General features: G+C 39.8%; 1 protein-coding gene and 1 pseudogene across 1 annotated transcript in view; both read left to right on the top strand.

Annotated features, from left to right (window-relative positions):
* LOC148363353 (tetraspanin-9-like) overlaps nucleotides 1-22,032 on the top strand; it is a 407,202-nt gene that overhangs the window by 153,427 nt on the left and 231,743 nt on the right. The window lies entirely within an intron of this gene.
* LOC148363357 (U2 spliceosomal RNA) lies at nucleotides 19,859-20,003 on the top strand (annotated as a pseudogene).

Raw genomic sequence — 22,032 nt, 5'->3', positions numbered from 1 at the left:
AGGGCGTCTTCCTCATTATCGGAACGTACCTCTATTTTACAGACAATGTATGCATAAACTTAGAGGTTGCAATCTTTCTTGACGCACATATTCTACTGGTCTTAATCTTACCTTTGAAACTCCAGCGCTGCTGGTGGCCGTTAGAAAAATTACATAAATTGGCCGCTTCACTGAATAAGGCGCAGGGCTGAACATTTGGGAAAAAAGTAGAGGCTTATAGTCCGGAATTTACGGTAATGATTACAATAAACTGAAATGAATTGAAATGAAATGATCTGCATTTATATAGCGCTTTTTAAACACACAATTTAAATGTTTTTTTTTATGAAATAACTGCATTACTAATAAAAAATAATCAAACATGTTTCCATCACAACTATCACAAAAGGAAAAACCTGAAAAAGCAGCAACATAACAAAAATAAAAATAGTGTATTACAATGTCAGACAACTAAAATGTCTTCCATTGCCCTATCTGTTGCCATCGTGACAATTGATTTACAGTGTTTTGTTCAGGAACAGTAACATGTTTTGATTGCTGCTCAGTGCTTTCTGAAAGTTAAGCTTTTTTCATGGGTGTATATGAATTGGTAGTGTTGCCACAGTAGCAGACCAATAGACCATACACATTTGACCTGGCACTTGCCTTTTCTGTAGTTGGAAAAAAAGGGCACGCCGTGCTTCGCTTTCTGTTTGCCTCTACCATATTTAGCTCCTCATAAGGGTGGGCGAGTGAGTTTGTCCCTTTCTCCTGCCTAGCAGGCAGAATGCATCAGCAGGTGCCACAAGTGTGCCTGTAGCATCAGTCCGGGTAGGAAGAGGTGGCAAAAGTGTGCCTGTCAGTTACACAATCAGGCAACACTTAGAATGGCCGAAGGCGGTGGTTGAAGAGAATAGTAGCGCTATATACACAGTGTTCATTTTACCTCTGAAAAGTGATGGGTCCCGGGGACTCGTATGCTCAAAAATCTATGGGTCCCAACAGACATCTATGGATCCCCAAAATTTAGTGTTATCGAGGTTAAAATTGTAAATCGGCGACAAATATATAATATAAATGTATATATTCATTCAGTTTTAATCGTCACAGTTTATTGCTAATACAAATCTGTTTTGACTTCAAGGTTTTTCTGTTCACAACAATATTGTACATTATACGAAATAATATTGCTGAAATAATTATATTAATCTAGATTTTCATTCAGTTTTAATCATCACAGTTAATTTGTAATACAAAGCAGTTATCACTTCAGATTTTTCAGTTAATATATTCATCGTGGTTTGCTGTCCCGCCACAGTTTTCCTTCTCAAGGTCCAATCCATTATCATCCTCCTCATAGCGTCAACAGGAATATAATTTAGTCAATTTTGGCAGAAAAGTCCTTTTATGCTAGGAGTATTCTTTTGTTTTTTTTTCTTTCGTCGAATCTTTCGCTTCAACACACGTGTTTTCTTTGTGTCCGCGATCTTCTGGAGAATTTCTCCGCCGTTTTTTCGTACTGGAATTATTGCCGTTGTAATCACTTTCTGCAGTATGTTTCGACTTATTACTGACACTGAAGAAATTACCAATGTTGTGTTGATTATCACCTCAACTCGACGACAAGCACCACAACAATGACTTCATCTTGAAGCAACGAGATCTCGTTTGCCGAGATCGCATGCAGACAAAAACTCGAACCGCGAGACCAAAACAACAATGGGGGACCTGCCTGACGAAAAGTTTGGAGTGCGGCTTAATGACAATTTTGAGTCCAAAAAGTTGTGTCCGGGGGACACACGTTGATTTAACCCTATGCGTCCCCAGCAAAAATGATGCGTCTAGGACGCAGGGACGCGAGCAATTGAGAACACTGTATACAGTACATATTGAAGCAGCCTTTTGAAGAAATTGGTGGACAATAGTATCGACCCAATCCAAGTACTTGCTCAGTATCGATTATAGCGATATTTGGATTGATACGCCCAATCCTAGTCAATAAAAGTGAGGTCGGCATTACATGAGCACTGAAGTTTCATTGTGAAGACGTAGAATGTCCTTGGCCCGTTGAGTTGTTTATGCACTGGCTGACTTTGTGTGAGTTTGGTATTCACCACAGCTGTCAACTGAATACCCTAACTTACCTCGCAATGGACATGATGGACTACTTTCTTGCAGTAAGCATGTAAGAAATGCTCAAGGAAAATAAGCAAACCTTTGAATAATAAAACATGAGAAACATGAATTTTGAATATAATACAGAACAATAAAAGGTAACCTGAAATGTGATTTCACAATATATTATTTTTTTATACATAACGAGTCAAATAAGAATAAAATACAGCAGATGATGGACTACCACGTATGTCTCATAGTTGCAAGGTCCTCGTTTCAATTTCAGCTTGTTTTGCCAGGCCCTGAGCGGGTTTTCTGTGGCACTCTGGGTTCCTCCCAATTAACAAAAACAAGCAAGGAGGGCAAGTTGATTGACACAGGAGTTTTGGGCTCGTTACTCAAAAAAAGTAATTAGTTAACAGTTACTTTTTTCCAAAAAGGAACTGAGTTAGTAACTCATCTACTGTATAGCAAAAGTAACTAATTACCAGGGAAAATAATAATTTCCGTTACTTCAAAAAGTTGTCTGTGAACTAATTTGCAAATCTCTGAGCAGTATTTGAGTCATTTGACTAGAGAAGAACAGACATGTAGTTGTGTTAGAAATATTAATTGTGCCTCACCAGCAAAAGACACATCCTACACTTGAAGTGCAACAAATATAAACAGTTAAAGATAAAATAAAATGCCAATCATTAGTAAACAAGATAAAGTGAGTTTATTAAATTAAACAAATTGAACATTTTTAAATCCACAAAAAAAGATAAAACAAAAAACAAGTTTGACCTCAACAAATTGAGAGTCATCAACACAGAATTGCCCCAAAATGCATTTTGACCAATCACAGGAGAAAAATAGCATCTCAAAGGGAACAGGCTCTTGATTGATGGGTCGGCGGTGTTCTACCGAAACAACCTACCTTGTGGAGTTCTCCTATTAATGCCTAATGCACACGTACACAACGCTTAGTGCAAATTCTTACTAAGAGTACTACAATTTTTCCTTTGATTTAGTCTCATTTGACTTGGCGTGTTTTTCTGTGGTAGCTCTTTAAGCATAGTATTTGTTGACTACGGTAATCAGGAATGTATGTATGCATGCCAACCCTCCTTATATGTCATAAGTAAATGTTCTGTTAGCAATAATTCTGAGTTTCATAGTTGCTAGTTTTATTGTCAGATTGGCCTACAGTATGTTGTCCCCACTAGGTAGGACGTTTAACTGTGCAGGTCAGATGTATAGACATTTCGTTCTGTGTGCATGGGTATACAAGTACATTCTAATTCTATTCTATTCAATACGTGATGGCATAATTCCAAAAAATGACCACCACACCCTGCAAAAGACCCAAAAATTGGAACTACCCAATAATTGGTTAAATCTGACTCATTTCTTCTGTTCTAACCAGTGTTGGACAAGTTAGTAGAAAAACTTTACTTACATAGAGTAGTTACTTAATTTACAATGTAAATCAGTTACCACCCTTGTATTGTGTAAATATTTTGTGTTCATATATATCCAAATTATTTTTATCTTTTTATCTGTTTTTAATCTTTTATCTTTACAGTCAAAATGTGTAACTGGAGTGCCATGTCCAATTTCGTTGTCACAATATGTTCAACCCATTGTGTAACAATGATAACAAAGGTATATTCTATTCTATTATATTCTATTCTATTACTGACACCAAAAAGTAGCACAATACTCCGGAAGTCTAGTTACAACTTACCGGACATACTCACATAGAAGACAACCCCCTAAAATTGCTTTCAAATAGCCACATAATAACATTTTTAAAAAATAACTGACCTGTGGGATCAGTGAAACCTTTATATTCAATCTTGAGAGTTTGTAAACACTTTGTTGTCACTCTGTCGGAACCCGAACTGACGGTGGACCCAAAAGCGTAAAGTTTTCTCACCAAGCTTCATTTTGCGGAAACGGGCAGTCATGCGCGGGAACACAAACACCAGTGATTCAGCGATCGCTGGCAGAAGAAGTTAGACAGAGAAATCAGGTGCAGGATAACAGGAAGCCATGGGCAGACGAGATCAAAACTGGACAGGACAGACCGGACCGATACCAGATACAGGATACATGAGCAGATATCGGACAGGACAGGACAGACGGGATCTATACCTGATACAGGATGCACGAGCAAGATACTGGACAGGACGGGACAGATGGGACCGATACCGGATACTGTATACATGAGCAGGATACCAGACAGACGGGACCGATACCGAATACAGGATGCACGAGCAAGATACCGGACAGGACAGAAGGGATCGATACTGGATACAGGATGCACAAGCAAGATACTGGACAGGACGGGATCGATACCTAAATACAAAACACTGCGGTGACATCTGAAAATGTTTATGACGCCCTTTGAGAGGATATATTCGTCAATTATTTTGCATCATTTCATTAATTTCATTATTATTCATTTAATACATAATAGGAGCGAAACAGGAGGTTCAAGAGTACTTTATCAAATATGTACAACATCCATCCATCTATCCATTTTCTGCACTGCTTATTCTCAGTAGAGTTGCAGGGATTTTTACAAAATACAATTTTTTCGCCCACAAATCAATGCCTCAGTTGATATCCAAATTGAACAGCAGTAGACGTTATCATTCAAAAACACTACACTTCTTCCCAGGCTCAAGGTCAGGATGTTTAAGTTTCCTTTAATCACCTAGGAACATGAAGAAGCCAGTGCAATACCGTGGTAACCACCACTGACAACACAAAGATGACCTCCACCTCTGTATCAAAATCTGATACTATTCTCTCTAGTATGGTTGCCGTGGCACTGATGTCTACATATATAGAGCTCACATTTTCTCTGGCACAGCCTTCATTGGCCTTTTCTTTCTGCGTAAATATGGACTTGTATGTATTTGTAATTGCTATTTTGAATGATCGCATGATCCGAAAAGACCCAATGTAAATGAAACAGAGCAGAAATTAACAACTACGCAGCTGAAAACCGCGACAATTGGGAGGTGGCACGGCACACTTGGCATTCCAAAGCCAAAGGCGTCTATGCCCAATTTGACATGCGGTTGGCTCTAGGTGTTCTCCGGGCTTGAAACGTAAGAAATTGACTTGAATTACTTCATTTTCATGGCCTGCTCGAATAAAGACAAAAATGTTGTTCTTAAATTTCAGCCTTTGGCTCTTAATCAGGTGCACTCTGTAGTCTGGATATTACGTGATGCACATTCTGTTCCTGCTCCAACAGCATCTTCCATTTCAAACAAAATAAAACTATGGCTTTAAATTAGCTTCACAAAATATGTTGCTGTTAACTTATCAGCGTCTAAAAAGATTCTGAAATTGAAAATGTATAATTCACTGTATTCATTACCATATAATGTAGTCTTATATAAATCTTTTCACACTGGGCAGTGTCATACATTATTATATATAGACTGTCTCAACCTCAAACATGCTGAATTTCTCCATGTTGGAGCGTGTTTACTGTTAATTCAGTTAGAGATGCACCAAAAAAAATTCTGCTGAAAATGACCAAAAGTACATTTTCGGTTTTAAAAGCAAGAAAGTGATTATGTAACGTCAAAAGTAAGGCGAGCCTTGTGAAACTCGCTTTAACCGGGAAGGTTTGTTCCCAACACAGCATCTTATTTTTCATTTTGTACAGATTATTTTTACTTTTACTTTCTTTATTTTGTTATATAGATATAAAGAAAATTAAATAACAACATAGAAAAACATGAAAAACAAGATACTATAATTTGAAATCCCAAATTATAAATGAAAATGAATAACTTGAAAATGTGAATCTGGTGACGGAAATCAATTGTCATATATTTTCAACGAAAGTTTTGCCTTAAGGGACATTGTGTATTATTTACCACTGCAAGGAAAGCGAAGGTGGTGATAAAGTTTTGGTTTCCGATCTAAGTTTGTATATAAATCTGTTGTATCTGTTTGTGTGTTGGTCCACCCAAGAAAAAAGTCAAGTCAAATCATGTTTATTTGTATAGCCCTTAATCACAAGGAGTCTCAAAGGGCTGCACAGACCACAGATTTTTGCAAAATACAGACTATTATTACACCATCCCCTGATCTTGAACCTACGTGAGGGCAAGCAAAAATTCAAAAACCTCGACATGAGGACAACGAATAAACCTTAAGAAGGGACGACACACGAGGTAATCCGCTTTCCAGGATGACCAGGCTGCAATGGATGTTGTAATAACAAATAATACATAGATATCATAAACAGGAAATATAGGTCATTCATAAGCTATACAATAGAAGTGTGTTTTAAGCCTAGATTTCAATAGTTCCACTGAGGAGTGTAGATATCACTACCATCTTTCACAGGCAATTAGGCAAGTTACACTTAATGTGAAAACTGCGCAAAAAACACTTTTGGTTATGTTGACTCAGCATCCATTTCCAGAAAGAGATTCTACTCCCATAGGCTAAATCAAAACTGAATATCAATATCATCTTTTACAGGTAGTCGGGTAGGTTATCCGATATTTGAAAACTGCCAAAAACTTGACGTGTTATTTTGGTTTTCTGATTCAGCAACTCCCCCAGAAAGACATTCTATTTGCCATACGTCGGGCCAAAATCTCACTGTTATACAACACCAAAATGGATCACAAAAAGAACAATATGTTTTTACTCTGACTTGTAAAAAATTGGATACTATAAACTGGTAAATAAGTGACGTTACACGCTGCTGATTTAAAATCATTGTATCAAATTATCATGAAACCAACAATGGATTTCCAAATTAATTGAAAGATGCAGCTGCAAATCACTGATTTGCAGATCTCCTTTTCACCCCAAAGTTGTCATTTATGCTGCCTTAGCTGCAAGATGTCAGTTTATAATTATCGTTACACCCTCAAGGAGTCTGCATGTAGGGATTTGAAGGTCAACTGCCTTTTGGTGTATGACCTTATAGGATTCTGTTTGAATGCTCTCTCTTGGTCTTTTAAGGTGTTCTGAATGTCCTTATTGTAAAACAATGTCATGCATGTCCCTCAGATAACAAGCGATAATAGGCAGCAGTGGAGCATACAACACTCATACGTAGAGGACCGTAGATGGTAAATAATAGTTCACCAAGCTGAGTGATTGCAAACTGTCGAAATTGCTGTAATCCCTCATTGTATTGCGGTGTGTTTTTAACACTTGCTACTTCACAAATTTTAACTGTGCCTTGTTTATTTTGATTGGCTAAACAATCACCGCTCCTTTTCTGTCTGTCCATCTGTGCGTCAATAACGTTGCGGTCAAAGACGTACAAGTATGTAAAACAGCTTAAGGAATATACCTCTAAAAGTCTTCATATTAACAAAATGTTCAGGACCAGCGAAAGCACCAAAAGTTGAACTTCTCCACCTGGTAAAGGAAGGTAAAAGCATTTTACGCCACGTTTCTGTTTCCCAATACCATCCACATGATGGCTACAAAAGATAATCTGAAGAAAATTTAATAGTTTTAGAACGCTCAGGATCGACTTTAATTTATTTTTAATACGACCTCTACAACAAAAATGGCAGAAATATGACAATATCCTCACACTAACGACAAGTGCATAAGTACCTTTTGTTTCCATAGAAAGCTTTTTTACCTATTCTCAAGTCGGTTCAAACAATGATTCAGATCAATAGTGTGATTGTCACATTTTCCTTGGCGGACCTAAATGCGGGGAAGCCGAAATTGAGTCAGATGTGCTCAACAAAAGATGGTATTTACTGACAAAAAATAGAAACAAAAAGCAAAACCGGTCTCAAAACAACTACCAAAGAGTCCAAATTAGACACAAAGATATGAAGAGATCAACTGGACATGATGACTGTAGACAGCATGGAAATTGCAATTGCAATGACCCAAACACCCAAAGTAACCGAGGGAAGCTTTCACATACTCCCGGTGGCGAGAAGTTAGGAATCCCACTCCTCTATCCTTTCAAGGCGGCGAGAAAAGGTTACCTCGGCGGCTTCTGTATCTTTCCATGGGCGGCGAAAGGGTTCCTGACCTGGCGACCATAAGGTCACTCCTCTGCTTCCGGTCCCTGCTCAAGCGGGGAAGGACAAGGACCCTCGTGGCGAGAAGGTCCCTGTCCCAGCGACTAGTAGAGGAGTCCTCAACCGCTTCTGTTCTTGTTTTGACTGGGACTAATAAGGACCATCAGCCGTTCCCTCTTCTGGCGCTTCTGCATTTGGGTCACTCCACAGACGTGACAACAATGTAGTAACAATATTACAATAAAAAAGGGTTTCTACTTTGAAAGTTTAAACTATCGCAGAAACCGTACTACTCTTTAACTGTAGTGATAGATTAGTGTGGATTAAAACGTTGCTCAATCTAAACCTGATGACTCAAAATGTATTGGGGCTGCATTTCTCCGGGGAATAAAAAGGCACTTACAAAGTTTACAAGTAATTATAGGGTATGATTGTATTCATGTTGTTACACATACATGTGATGGCTTAAATAATGTAATGGTATTTATGGATTTGAAAAAAAATCTCTTTGTTTGCCCTATTTTCACTCCTTGCATTGAGTGCAATTTTATCTTTTGTCTTTTTTTCACCCGGATTTTGCATCTCTATTATTGATCAGTCCATGCAAGCCCTTAAAGCAACAACAGAGAGCCGGCGTGTACAATTATCATGGTCTACTAGTGATCCAAGGAGCCAAGAGATCCGCAGGTTCGAGAGCTTCCCCCATTCGGGCCCCGGTGCTGTGGAATGCTCTTCCCCCTGAGATTCAATCTGCAACCTCAGTGGAAATGTTTAAATCCATACTTAAAACACACTTCTATTCTATAGCATATGAATAACCTATATTTTATGTTGACAATATTTGTGTATTATATGCCCTCATGTAGGTTTTAGATCAGTGGATGGTGTCATAATATTTTGTGGTTTGCAATAATCTGTGGTCTGTGCAGCCCTTTGAGTCTCTTTGTGATTAAGGGCTATACTAATAAACATGACTTGACTTGACTTGTTAGGTATAGGTGCCTTTCTTCAGCCAGGAGTTGTATGTTGGATCATGAGCATCTGTAAACATGATAAAGTGTCTTTAAGCACGGTTCTGAAATCCCAGCTGCTCTATGCTGAAATATTACTGTATAAAGCGAAAAAAGCTAACATGGCAGTGTCTAAGTTTCCAAGTCAGCAATTGCGGTGCATTGATAATCCTGGGGTGGCATGGTTGATGCCTGGTTAGCAAGTCTTCCTCACAGTTCAGAGCCCTTGGGTTCAATTTCATCTACCAGCCTCCTTAAGTGAAGTTTGTAGGCTTTCCTCGTGCCTGGGTGGGTTTTCCCCAAGTACTCCCCTATCCTCATAGGTCCTAAGACCATGCTTAGCGGGTCGATTGAGGATTTCAAGTGATTTGGGGGCCCTAAGATTGGCTTGGCACCCCCGTGACCCTTGTGTATGACAAATGAATGAATGACAAACTTGTATATCATTCCCTGGTCAAATAGGATGTACTAGAATTGTCTGGATTGTCATTGATATATATGTGGTGAAATATCATATGCAACACAGCACTCCACACACATATGGCACTTTAGGGTAAACATGTAGTAAAGACTTTAAATGGAAAAATAAGATAAAAGACAGTTGGAATAAATACACAACAGAATATTTACAATGATGTGCTTAGAGACTGGCTAGAGTTTAAATAATAGTGCAATGAGACAATAGTGAAGGGGTGGCGAACATGTTTGACACAAAGAGACGACATTTTTAACTGTGAGAGTCAAAGAGCCACACCACGGACTGACCTGCCATGACAGACAGACACACACAAACACACACAATTAAAAAAATATTATTTCCCATAACACACTCCTCTCCTTAAAATACAACAAGTTGTGTTGATTTCAAGTAAAGTGTCCACCCTCAATACACATCATGAAGCAAGGCAAAGAGCCGCAGTATATAGAAAATGTGATTAGGCAAAGAGCCGCATGCGGCTCTAGAGCCACGTTTTCGCACCCCTGCAATAGTGCATCGTAACTATAGCGCAATGAAAAGTATTAGAATAGCATTAGCAGAAACAAAAAATCCCGCAATATATATATTTTCAGTTTCTCATGCTTGTTTAGGCCCTAGGCAAGAAACTATTTCCGAGCCTGTTTGTCTTTTTTTAAGGGGCTTGCAGCACTTACCAGAGAGCAACAGGTCCAAGAGGTTGTGGCCGGGGTGAGTAAAGTCACCTATAATAATGACAGCTCTGCTGCAGTATTGCAGGCTGGCAATGTCCTCCAGACGGAGAGCAGGCAATTATCTTCTGGGCTGTGTTTATTATTCTGTATGTTTTTCCTGTCCACTGCCATGCACCCAGCATACCACACTTTGATGCCGTGTGAAGAGATTGTGACGTTTTTGAACGTTCTGGAGGAGACGAAAAAACACAACCGCAGTTGGAAGTAGAAATGCACACAACATTTGTTCATTTGATGTCAGAGTTGTAGAATCAAAACAAAAGTAAAAAGAACTGTGCTCACTTCCTGTTAAGCCCAACGCACACCTGACTTCAACAGCATGCAATGCTAGTGGCGATTGGAAATTTACTTCTGACGTCAGAGGTGCACTTTTTGTTGGAAAGACTTCAAGTGTGCGGGATTGCAAGGAAAACGACGACTTGAAGCATCTGTTCTAAACACGAAAAATCACAATGACGTCTTTGAGGCTCTATGGGTTGTTTTTAGGTTTAATCTATACATTAACATGTATTATGTATTATCATGAATGACTTAAAAAGGGGAAATAAGGCAAAATTAACACTTACATGTTAACATTGAACAACACAGGAAACAAATGAAAAAATAATTTTACAAAACACAAAACTAAACAACCTTATTTGTACTCAACAAATTTAAAGTCAACAGCACATAATCCGAATGCATTTTGACCAATCACAAGAATAAAATCGGAGGGAACAAGTCCCCTCCCTTTGTTCACTTCCAAAAGCCGGCTGGCTCCTAGAACCATTTTATCCGCTAACAAAATGAGTTGGTTGCTTCACCAGCATTGTCAAGGATAAGGGCTCACATCTTTATTTTGTATTTGTAATCACTATCTAACTAGTTGTTATTTTGAACGGGGTTGTGATCTGAAGATACTTAAAGTAAACAACTTGGAGGAAAGAGGAAAACCGCACTGTCAGGTGTGCAAGGTCACGTCTACGTTGGCGTTATGCAGCCTAATTCGTCGACGCCAAATTTCTTACACTGTTGGCGTCAGGTGTGCAACGGGCTCTAAGCGCTTGTTGTGTACTAGAAAAACATAGCAGGCTGTGGGCTACCTCACCAGCTTAACAGTGTGGCAAAAGTGTGTTGCCAGACCGCTATTGTGGGAAATGGGTTCAAGATTCTGAAACAGTGAGAGGCGAGGCAACTTTTAGCCACCATACATCACAATAAAATGGAAATGAAAGCCTTAGTGTGCTCTCGTAAGTCATCCAGTGGAGAGAAAAGTGTCCTCTCTTGTTTGAGATTGAGGTGCTAAATCAGCTTCTGTGCCTCTCATCTTAAGATGCTAACCGAGAACTATCACTCATGCTCCAGATCAAGAGCATGGACTTGCAGTTTTGCCTGTTTAAGCATGACTCTACAGCTTGTCTATCTTGTTTACACATCCAACTGAATATTTAGTACGTTTTAGACAAGGTCATAAAATTGTTGTTTTCAGGGCTTGATGGTGACCTAAATCAGTGGTCGGCAACCACCAGGCCGCGGACCTGTACCGGGCTGTAGGTTGCAGTTTGGGCTCGTTAATTAGTTATAGTTACTTACTACTTCCACCAAAAAGTAACTAATTTAGTCACTACAATTGCTTTATAGTAAAAGTAACTAGTAATTATTTGATTACTTTGTTACTTAAAAAATAAAGCCGTTATGTAACTCCATTATGTAACTGCTTTGCCTATTCCCAATACTGGTCGTTTGTTACCGGGCTGCACAGAAAGAAAAAAATAAAGTTGCCTTATTTTTTGCTTATACCTTTACTTGTAAACACACACTGTTTTTTCTCCTAAATGGTAACTTGCAGTTGCACAGCTTTTTGTGTATTGCTGTATAACCCAATATCCATACACACACCCTCTGATCTTATTCTTGTCTATTGTTGTAGGGAAGACAAACGCAAATCCACTAGACATTTCTTATTCCACTTTATTATGATGTATGCAAAACCTAGGAGACTGGATTTAGGAATATTTTCGTGCAGCAGTCAATCTTCTCAGAAGCATCTTATTATGAGTAATCTACTATCAAGAATAATATATTAAAAACATAGAGCATTGCCTTATTGCATTTTGGGGGGAAAAATTCTACGTTTTAGAGATTTTTTTTTACTCTTATCTTTACAAACACATTTTAAAAAATCAAATTTTTCGTCACTTGGTATACATAGAGGTAACTCTGTCATCTCAGTACTCATACCAATATGCAGTGGTTATTATTTAACTCCTCCCTATGGTAAAAAAAAAACATAAAATGAGGTTTACCTAGAGGAAGCTGACATGATTGGCCGCCATCTTGCTTTTACAGGTGCCCCTATAAACCAAAACCTAAAAGAATGAGAAAAAAATAGTGCAATTTGATCACTTTGATCATGCGTAATTTGTATTTTTTCTTTTGCTTTCTAGCATTAATTTTCGGTTGGACTTTACAGCAACATTAAATGGTCAATTTACTTTATTTTAAATATTTTAATAAATTCAAGACATTTTTATATTTTTATAACAAGACTTTCAATTGTACTCCAATCAGTGAAAGATCTCATATGTAACTGGTCATCTAACACAAACAATCACTGTATAACAAAAAAATATAAAAGGGAACTGGTCTGAAATGTAACAATTACGGTAAATTCCGGACTATAAGGCGCACCTGATTATAAGCCGCAGCCCCCACATTTCGGGGGGAAACCCGATTTATTACATACACAAGCCACACCGGTATATTAGCCGCATGCACCCACATCAAGAAAAGAAACCCTTTTTGATTAAACAATTTTAATGGTGACAACCTTTAAAGATTTGTTGTTTCTCTGTCACTTGTTCATTATCAGTCATATCATATTACACGTTTAAGCTACTAGGCTGAGTCAACTGCATGACCTAACCAACTCCTACCAGTACAGTTAGATTCCCACAGCCAGCATATTAAATAAAATATGATAATGGTGGTTATCATTTGATGCAGACCTGCAAAGTCCAGGTACCAGTTGAAAGTAATCCAAGGTTAAAAAAGTGTATATTTCTAAAGGTAAGGGTGGGAAAATATATATCCACCTTTGTCTGCCGTGTCCACAAACACTCACCTTTACTGGTCTTTACTTCCCATAATCCCCCGCGTCTGTTACGCCCCTTCTTTTTAATTGGTCCGTGCAAGACTTATCAAAATAAGTGTCCAAAATAAATACAAATGAATACATGACAAAAATATACAGTTGCAAATACATATTATACATTTTTACACATATTTACAAAAACACCGAGAGAGTTTTTAAAGCTTTAATAATAATAATATAACTTTCATCCCAAACCGTGCCTGTGAAAGGTACCACCACGCTACTCATAACACGTTCACAGGGCTCAAAGTGCAGCTGTTAAAATAAAGCTGTGCCGCAGTTTGTCTGTTGATAGCCTTTGGTTGATGGTGGACGCATCAGGTTAGCACTGCTCGTTCTATGCGTTTATACTGTCATTTGAGTCGGTTTTAAGAGTATTGTTAATTATTAATTTTACAATTCTAACCATTTTAACATAGTTAGAAGTAAAGCAGCCGAGTCCTGCCATTATACCGGCGGGCGGAGACGTAACTGCGTGAGATTCTTGCTCAAAGATGTTGTGGCAATTTCGGAGGGAATGTCAAGGACGGATTTTATTAACAAGTTTGTTGAAAAGATTCTGAAGTTTAAAAAGGAGGAGGTACATGCTGTCATAAAAATGACTTCTGGCAAAGGCTTTGATGTGAGTTTTGAAACGGCAGCTCTTTATCAAGAGTTTTGGAATCGCTTTGAGGGAGTGAGGTCCCAGTTTTCAGGATTTACAGTGGAGAAGCTGACTGATAATGCTAACAAGATTGTCATTGTTAGAATGTTTAGTGAAATAATCAGTGCTGATGACGTCTGTTATTGGTTGAGTAGATACTGCTCAGTAAAAGGCCAGGCTATGAAGGTGAGGTGTGAGAAAGGCTATTGGACTGGTGCCTGGAGGGTACCAGTCCAACTACGGCAAGATCCTCAGGGCTTTCAGGGACTGAAACAAATCCCGTCGACTATATTCCTGGGGGAAAACCGTGGCTTTATCCACTATCAAGGGCAACCGAAACTCTGTCGCAAATGTGGTGAGCATGGGCATCTGGCTGAGGTATGTGATCGAATTTTTTGTGGAAAGTGCAGAACAATTGGACATTCCTTTGAGGAATGTATCAATAGCAGAAAATGCAATCTCTGTGGAGAAACGAATCACCTCTTTAGAAACTGCCCGAATTCGTTTGCTAACAAATTGAAAGCTAGGAAGGCAGTTAACAAAGACAACAAAGACAATGAAATGATGTCAGACAACATAGATAATGAAATGAATAAATGTCACAAAGACAATGAAATGAATAAAGATAACAAAGACATGAAATTAATAAAGTCATGGAAATACAAAATGAAAATGAACAAGAAATTAATGAAGTTATAGAAATACCCAATGAAGATGAACAGGAAATGAATAAAGTTATGGAAATACCCAATGAAATTGATCAAGAAATGCACAAAGAAATTGGACAAGACAAACAAATTGAAAAAACAGATGTACCTACCAAAACCCCTGGAGGAGAGACCAGAGAATCAAAATTGAAACAGGAAGAACCTGGAAATTCTAATTCGATTTCTCATAAAATACCTGAATTTGGACATGACAAACGAATAGAAAAAGCAACTGCCACTCCGAAAACACATATTAATCAGGAAGGGCCTGGAAGAGAGTTCAAATTAGCAAATTTGTTTGCTACGCCATTGCCGGGATTTGGAGAAGACAAACAAATCGAAAAGGCGAATGACTCTCCAAAAACCCATACGGGCACTGGAAAGAGGAGTAAAAGTAAGACAAAATTGGGAGTGGTGAAAAAACCAGAAACAAAGATAAGAGATTTAGAAGAAAGCCGATTACCGGTGAATAAGCCCACAAGGGAACTGTATGAAGTTGAGACGGAGGAAGTCGGGGAGGGAAAAAATCTGACCCTTTGTGGGCAGGGAAGTAAGAGACCCCTTGATAGGTCCTCTGGCTCACCCCCTAACCCAGAAAAAAGGGGAAGACCTGGAACCACAGACAGAGAGTCAGAGGGTCCCAGAGTTTTCCCCGGTGAGTCTCAAAATGAGGTACTACTCTTAAGTGATGTGTCTGACACAGGTGACACTCTCGATGATCTCGATGATCACCAAAGAATGGACTCAGATCCCCCGGTTTTGTCTAACTAGTTTAAATACTTTAACAACAATTATGAACATTACATTCTCTACTATCAATGTGAGAAGTGTGAGATCAAAGGTTAAGGCTCACAGTGTTTTATCGTTCTTAAAAACTATCAGAACAGATGTGTTTTTACTACAGGAATGCTGCATCCCCTTTCTAAAAAATTATAAACAGTGGGAAGAGATTTGGCCATATCCGTCAATATGGAGTGGCTCGAATGAAAACCGTAACGATGGGGTAGCCATTTTAATAAACAACCCTCAACTCATCATAAAGGGGAGTACTGTGATGAGAGACGGACGCGCAATCTTAGCAAGACTTTCTTATATAGGGAATGATTTTAACCTCATTAACATATATGGCCATGCTGACAGACAACTCAGGTACGAACTTTTAGAGGACATCCAGTCGCATATGCTAGGCCATCAACCACTAATCGTGGGAGGAGATTTTAATTGCATCCTAAGTAGGAAGGATAGAAAAAGGAACGATGAGGAGTTTAAAGTAGATAAAACATCAACTTTATTACAAGACATGTGCCGGACATTTAAACTGGTGGACTGTTTCAAATCCATACATCCAGGAGAGGAGGGCTTCACCTGGTTCAGTAGTGACAATGCCAGAGCCTCTCGAATAGACTACATATTTACGAGGGGTTTAGCACAGAGTGATGCAAGATTAATTCCAGTTTTTTTTTCGGATCACTTGCTACTGTCCTGCTCTTTCTCATTTCCTTCAGGTATGACTGTTGGGAAGGGTTTGTGGAAGTTAAACTGCTCCCTGCTGGAGGATGAGGCTCTAGCCGCACTATACAGGGAGCTGTACAAAGACTGGCAGACCCTTCAAGACTCGTATGATTCACGAGCACAATGGTGGGAAATGACAAAGAAACGAACACAGACCTTTTTTAAAAATGCAGGGAAAAACAAGAAACTTAAAGAGATGAAACGCATATCGGGACTACAAAGAAGACTCCAACGCTATTTCATCCTAACAGAAAAGGGGATGGACTTTAATGATGAAATCAAAGAGACCAAACAAGAACTAAACGCTTTGGCGGAAATAAAGAGCAAAGGCATCATAATAAGAAGCAGAGAAAGAGAAATAGAAGAAGGGGAAAAAGGTACACGCTACTTTTTAAAAAAAATTATGGGCAAAAATGAGGGGATTTTTAAACTTCAAAACGAAAACGGGCAAATAACAAAGGAAAGTAGTGAAATAACCAGATTGGTCGAAGACTACTACAAAAAAATATTTGAAAAGAAAGAAACATATGAGAATGAAATGGGGCATGTATTAGATCATATTTCAAGATCAGTGCGTCAAGACCCCTTTTTAACATCGGACTTTACCCAAGACCAACTGAATGATTGCATAAAGACTATGAAAAAAGGCAAATCACCCGGGGAGGACGGACTCAACCTCGAATTTTACCGGACTTTTTGGGATATTTTAGCACCAGATCTGTTAACTGTTTTTAACGAATTTTCCAGTCGAGACCATATGCCAGACAGTTTCAGAATAGGGATAGTTACTCTATTGCACAAAAAAGGAGACAAAATTGACTTAAAAACTGGCGACCCATAACGCTTTTAAACGTGGACTGTAAAATTTTCAGCAAGCTTCTAGCAACACGAATGTCTGTTGTCTTGGGAGACTTGGTTCATCCAGACCAAACCTGTGCCATTGTGGGAAAGAAGATCAGCGACAGTCACATGCTGTTCCGTGACACCATTTGTTATGCAAGAGACAGAAACATGCGACTAGCGGTCCTAAACCTAGACTTTGAAAAAGCCTTTGATCGAGTCTCGCACCAATACCTCTTCAGGGTATTGCAAAAATGTGGTTTTCCCCAAAAATACATCAAGTGGGTAGGACTGCTATACCGAGACATCTACAGCAAATTCATGATTAACGGGAATTTATCGGAAGCAATCGATATCAACTGCGGTGTACGTCAAGGTTGCCCTATGTCTCCCCTTCTCTATGTTCTTTGCATTGAACCTTTGGCACAAATGTTAAGAAAAGATAGATTTGTCGAAGGCATCAATATCCCAGGAAGTGGGGGACAAATTACCAAGTGTGTTTTGTACATGGATGATTTTAATATTTTGTGTACTGACCGCGCATCTGTTGAAAGAGCCCTTGACTTGACTGACCTGTTTGGGAGGGCGTCTGGGTCAAGGCTAAATAGAGAAAAATCACAAGTGAAGTTTTATGGAATGTGGAAAGAGACAGAAAAGGCAGGACTCCCGCTGACGGTGTTAAAGACAGACCAGAAAATCCTAGGGATAAAATTCAATGCGGATGGAGGAGGCGAGACCAACTGGGATGACGTGACAAGGAAAGTTAAGCAAATATTTGTTTTTTGGTCACTAAGAAAACTGACAATAGAGGGGAAGGTCCTAATCATCAAAGCGATCATCCTCCCAATGCTTTTGTCAATCAGTTTAATTTTTATGCCTAAAAGAAACGTGCTGTTACAACTGGACCGAGCCATCTTTCGCTTTGTCTGGGGCTCAAAGTGGGAAAGGATAAAAAGAGATACAATGAAAAAGAAAAAGGTAAAAGGGGGGAAAGGAGTGCCTGACCTCCAGCTTTTCCTGGGAAGCAAATATGTCTCTCTCCACTTCCAAAACGCTGTGGGCCCACCCAACAACCCGAAAAGTCAAGCAATGACCCGGTTTTGGATGGGCTCATATTTGCGGAAGCTAAAGCTTGTACCAGACAATCGTTTGATTCCAGTTTCGTTTAACTTGCCACCAACACATCTCTTTATTCGGGATTTTTTTGAAGAAGTTTGATTTGGAAACACAAGAATGTCACACTTTACAAAACCACAGGGCCCTTATTGCTATTGTGCAAGAGCGAGCTACAGTAAGCCCTGTGCGGGGGCTTGCGTTTGGCGAATCCACAACGGTTTGGAGCAACGTCAATCATCCTGCCCTCCCAAACAGACTACGAGACTTGTCATGGATGGTGGCTCATGAAGTTCTCCCAGTCAGAGCCGTAATGCACCACCGAGGAATGTCAGCGACTTCGACGTGCCATCGACCTGGCTGTGGCGCCCAGGAGTCGGTGAGGCACCTTTTTTGTGAGTGCAGCGCTGCCCAGGTCTTGTGGACAATGGCCGAACAACTAGGAAAGTTCCCGGACTTGCCAGCAGGAGAGGTCCCTGATGCACAGTACGTGCTTTACGCGGTGAGTCGGTCGAGGAGGCCTCGGAACGACTTTGCCAGGGACTGGCTCACTCTCGCCGCCATCAAGGACGCCATCTGGACCTCCAGAAACCTGCTGGTATGGAGGTGCAGGCAGATCCCCCCCGTGGCTGTGCTCCAAATGGCTGCAGATACCATACAATCTGCGAGCGGCGGGCCTAGGACGCAGCCATAAAGAAGACTCGTCTGCACCCACCCGGAGGGGGGAGCCGGAGCTACACTGTGGGAGTCCCGGCAGCAACGGCCTGGGTTGTGGAACCCACCCAGAAGGGAGAGGACCCACGCAGAAGGGAGAGGACCCACACAGAAGACTGGAAGAATGCTGCTTGGGAGGGTGGGATGGCAGAGCTATGCCCTTGCACAATAGTATTGCCTTTTACACGTTGGTTAACTACTGTTAAAAGAAAATAACTCTGAAATTGTTTAATTGATGTTGAAAATGTCAGGAAAAAATGTTAAAACGTCATATCGTCACGTCATATTGTCAAATATAAAAAAATTGTGAATATGCTTGATGGCTGTGTTTTGCTGCTGTTGGTGTCAGTGGATTTGTTCAGACCGAGGACAATCGACTTTGGCCTGGACGGATCTATTGACACTAACAAAGATGTGATATAATGAAATTGTGAATACGTTTGATTTTCGAGAAGGTTTGTTCAAACCTCACTTTGTGTTTGCTGTTAAAAACGTAATATTGGAATATAATATTGTGAATGTGCTTAATTGCTGTTGAGATTGTCATGATTGTTTTCTGTTTTTAGTGTCAATAAATTTGTTCAAACCAAAAAAAAAAAAAAAAAAAAAAAATCGCAGCAAGGCTTTAGGGCTAGGACCTTAGCTTGGCCTTTTGGCTGAGAGTAAGTGTCCCGGCTCCTAGGCTTTGTAGCGTATTATGAACTGACCGATAACGGATAATGGATAATGAATAACGAAGATAGAACAATAACCCTTAAAAAACCCCCTGTTAGCAAGGCTTTGATGCTAGGTCCTTAGCTTGGCCTTTATGCTCAGCTTTGATGCTAGGGCCTTAGCTTGGCCTTGATGCTAGGTCCTTAGCTTGGCCTTTTGGCCTTAGGACCGTAGCTTAGCCTTCCATGATCTTTGATTTTTGCAATTCGAGGATGGAATAAGAGCTTGCTCTGTCCACTCCACGCATCGGCCCGGTATTGCAGTACCTCCGGGAACGGTGCATTCGCAATGATCGCAGCAAGGCTTTAGGGCTAGGACCTTAGCTTGGCCTTTTGGCTGAGAGTAAGTGTCCCGCTCCTAGGCTTTGTAGCGTATTATGAACTGACCGATAACGGATAATGGATAATGAATAACGAAGATAGAACAATAACCCTTAAAAACCCCTATCAGTACCTCCGGGAACGGTGCATTCGCAATGATCGCAGCAGGGCTTTAGGGCTAGGACCTTAGCTTGGCCTTTTGGCTTAGAGTAAGTGTCCCGGCTCTTAGGCTTTGTAGCGTATTATGAACTGACCGATAACGGATAATGAATAACGAAGATAGAACAATAACCCTTAAAAACCCCTATTATTGTCAATAAATTTGTTCAAACTAAAACATATTCACGATAGACTGTCCTCGTCTTTCTTCGCATTATTGACGTCTTCAAGGGCGTCTTCCTCACATTTGAAACGAATCTCTATCCTCTGTCATATCGTCTATCATATGGACAATTCGATCATAATCCCAGAGGATGCAATTTACCGCGGCGCACAAATCCACCGGTCTAAATTTTACCTTTTTGTACTCGAGTGCCGCTGGTGGTCGTTAGAAAAATTACGTAAATAAGCCGCTTCACTGAATAAGCCGCAGGGCTGAACATTTGGGAAAAAGTAGCGGCTTATAGTCCAGAATTTACGGTACTAGTCAAGATGTAGTGTCTCCCATAAAGCCTGGGGAGATCCTGGTGGGTAGGCATTCTGAGGGCAAAATGCATATTGACCCATTAAAAGCGTTTCAAAGGAAACTGGCTCTTGATTTATTGGTAACCTTCAAATAACTCATAAAGCCGTTATGTTCGCGAACAACTATCAAACAATCACATACAATTTCTGTTTCGGACACTTCCGCTTTCAAACAAGTTCGTGTTGTTTGTTCTTTTGAAGACTCTTTTGTAAATAAGAGTGGACAATAAAATCTACCGCTTTTTAAAGTCAAAAGGTTGGCATGTATGGGTACAGTTATGTCCTTCGAAATCTGTTTTATGCTCTGAGCAAACTTTTCAAATTGCTTTGTCATGGCAGCGCCGCATTATACTCTTATGGTGAAGACGCCAGCAATGCAATTATGCGATGGGCAGGTTTTCAACATTTTTCTCTTGGTCGCTGAGAGTTAAGAAATGTTCTACTTGGGAAAAACGCAACGTTTATCAATGTCACTTTTTACCTAGCCGTCTAATCATAGTGCAGACTGGGTGCGACATACAGCAACAACCAAATGAGAGTGTGCACATTCACATAAGCCGCACCTGACTATAAGCCGCATGTGCCCACAATGATACAGGAGATATTTACAACATATACGGTACACAAAAAAAGTTTTACTAATGTATGGTACCTTAACACTCTAACATTCTGACGGGCCGCCGGTGGGCTGGCAGACTTTTGATAAACAAATACATATCTGTAACTATGTCACCTTTCACTGAAACTTGTCATGCCACAGATCATTGGAAAGCTTAAACCTTTGGGATTCAAGACTATTTCAAAATATGCTCATCGAAGAAACATCACCATCAGTCTGAAACAAGATACCTGAAAACTTAAAAGCCGAGGTAACTCACCAGTATGTCCTCTGACCGTCTTCAACTTCTTTGAATGTCTTTGAAAACGGCTTTGTTGCATCAAGGACAGTCCATAGAATCCAGCCATGTAAAATATTTATTCCAAAACACAAAATAATGCCGACAGATAAATAGGAATCCTGCTTTGTTGGACGTTACTTCTTGAAATTTGTTCGTTACACCACATTGTTTACATTTATAAATAAACAGACTCGTACATTTTTTCCAATATGGTATCCGACGCTCCCCTTTTTATTCACACCTCTTGCATGATGAGTTTGTTTTATTCATGCACAAAGTGCAAAGTTACATTAAAATTGCGTCTTCCTCGACACATATATTCCGGCTGTGTCACTCTTACCTTTACTGCTCTGGCGCCAGTGGTGCATAAATTAGCCGCATCATTGTAAAAGCCGCATGGTTGAAAGCTTAAGA

This window comes from Urocampus carinirostris, chromosome 7 (genome assembly GCF_059441175.1).
Source record: "Urocampus carinirostris isolate Australia breed hairy pipefish chromosome 7, RoL_Ucar_1.0, whole genome shotgun sequence".
Classification (NCBI taxonomy): Eukaryota; Metazoa; Chordata; class Actinopteri; order Syngnathiformes; family Syngnathidae; genus Urocampus; species Urocampus carinirostris.
The sequence above is the reverse complement of the archived record's forward strand: the minus strand, read 5'-3'. Positions and strand labels throughout refer to the sequence as shown.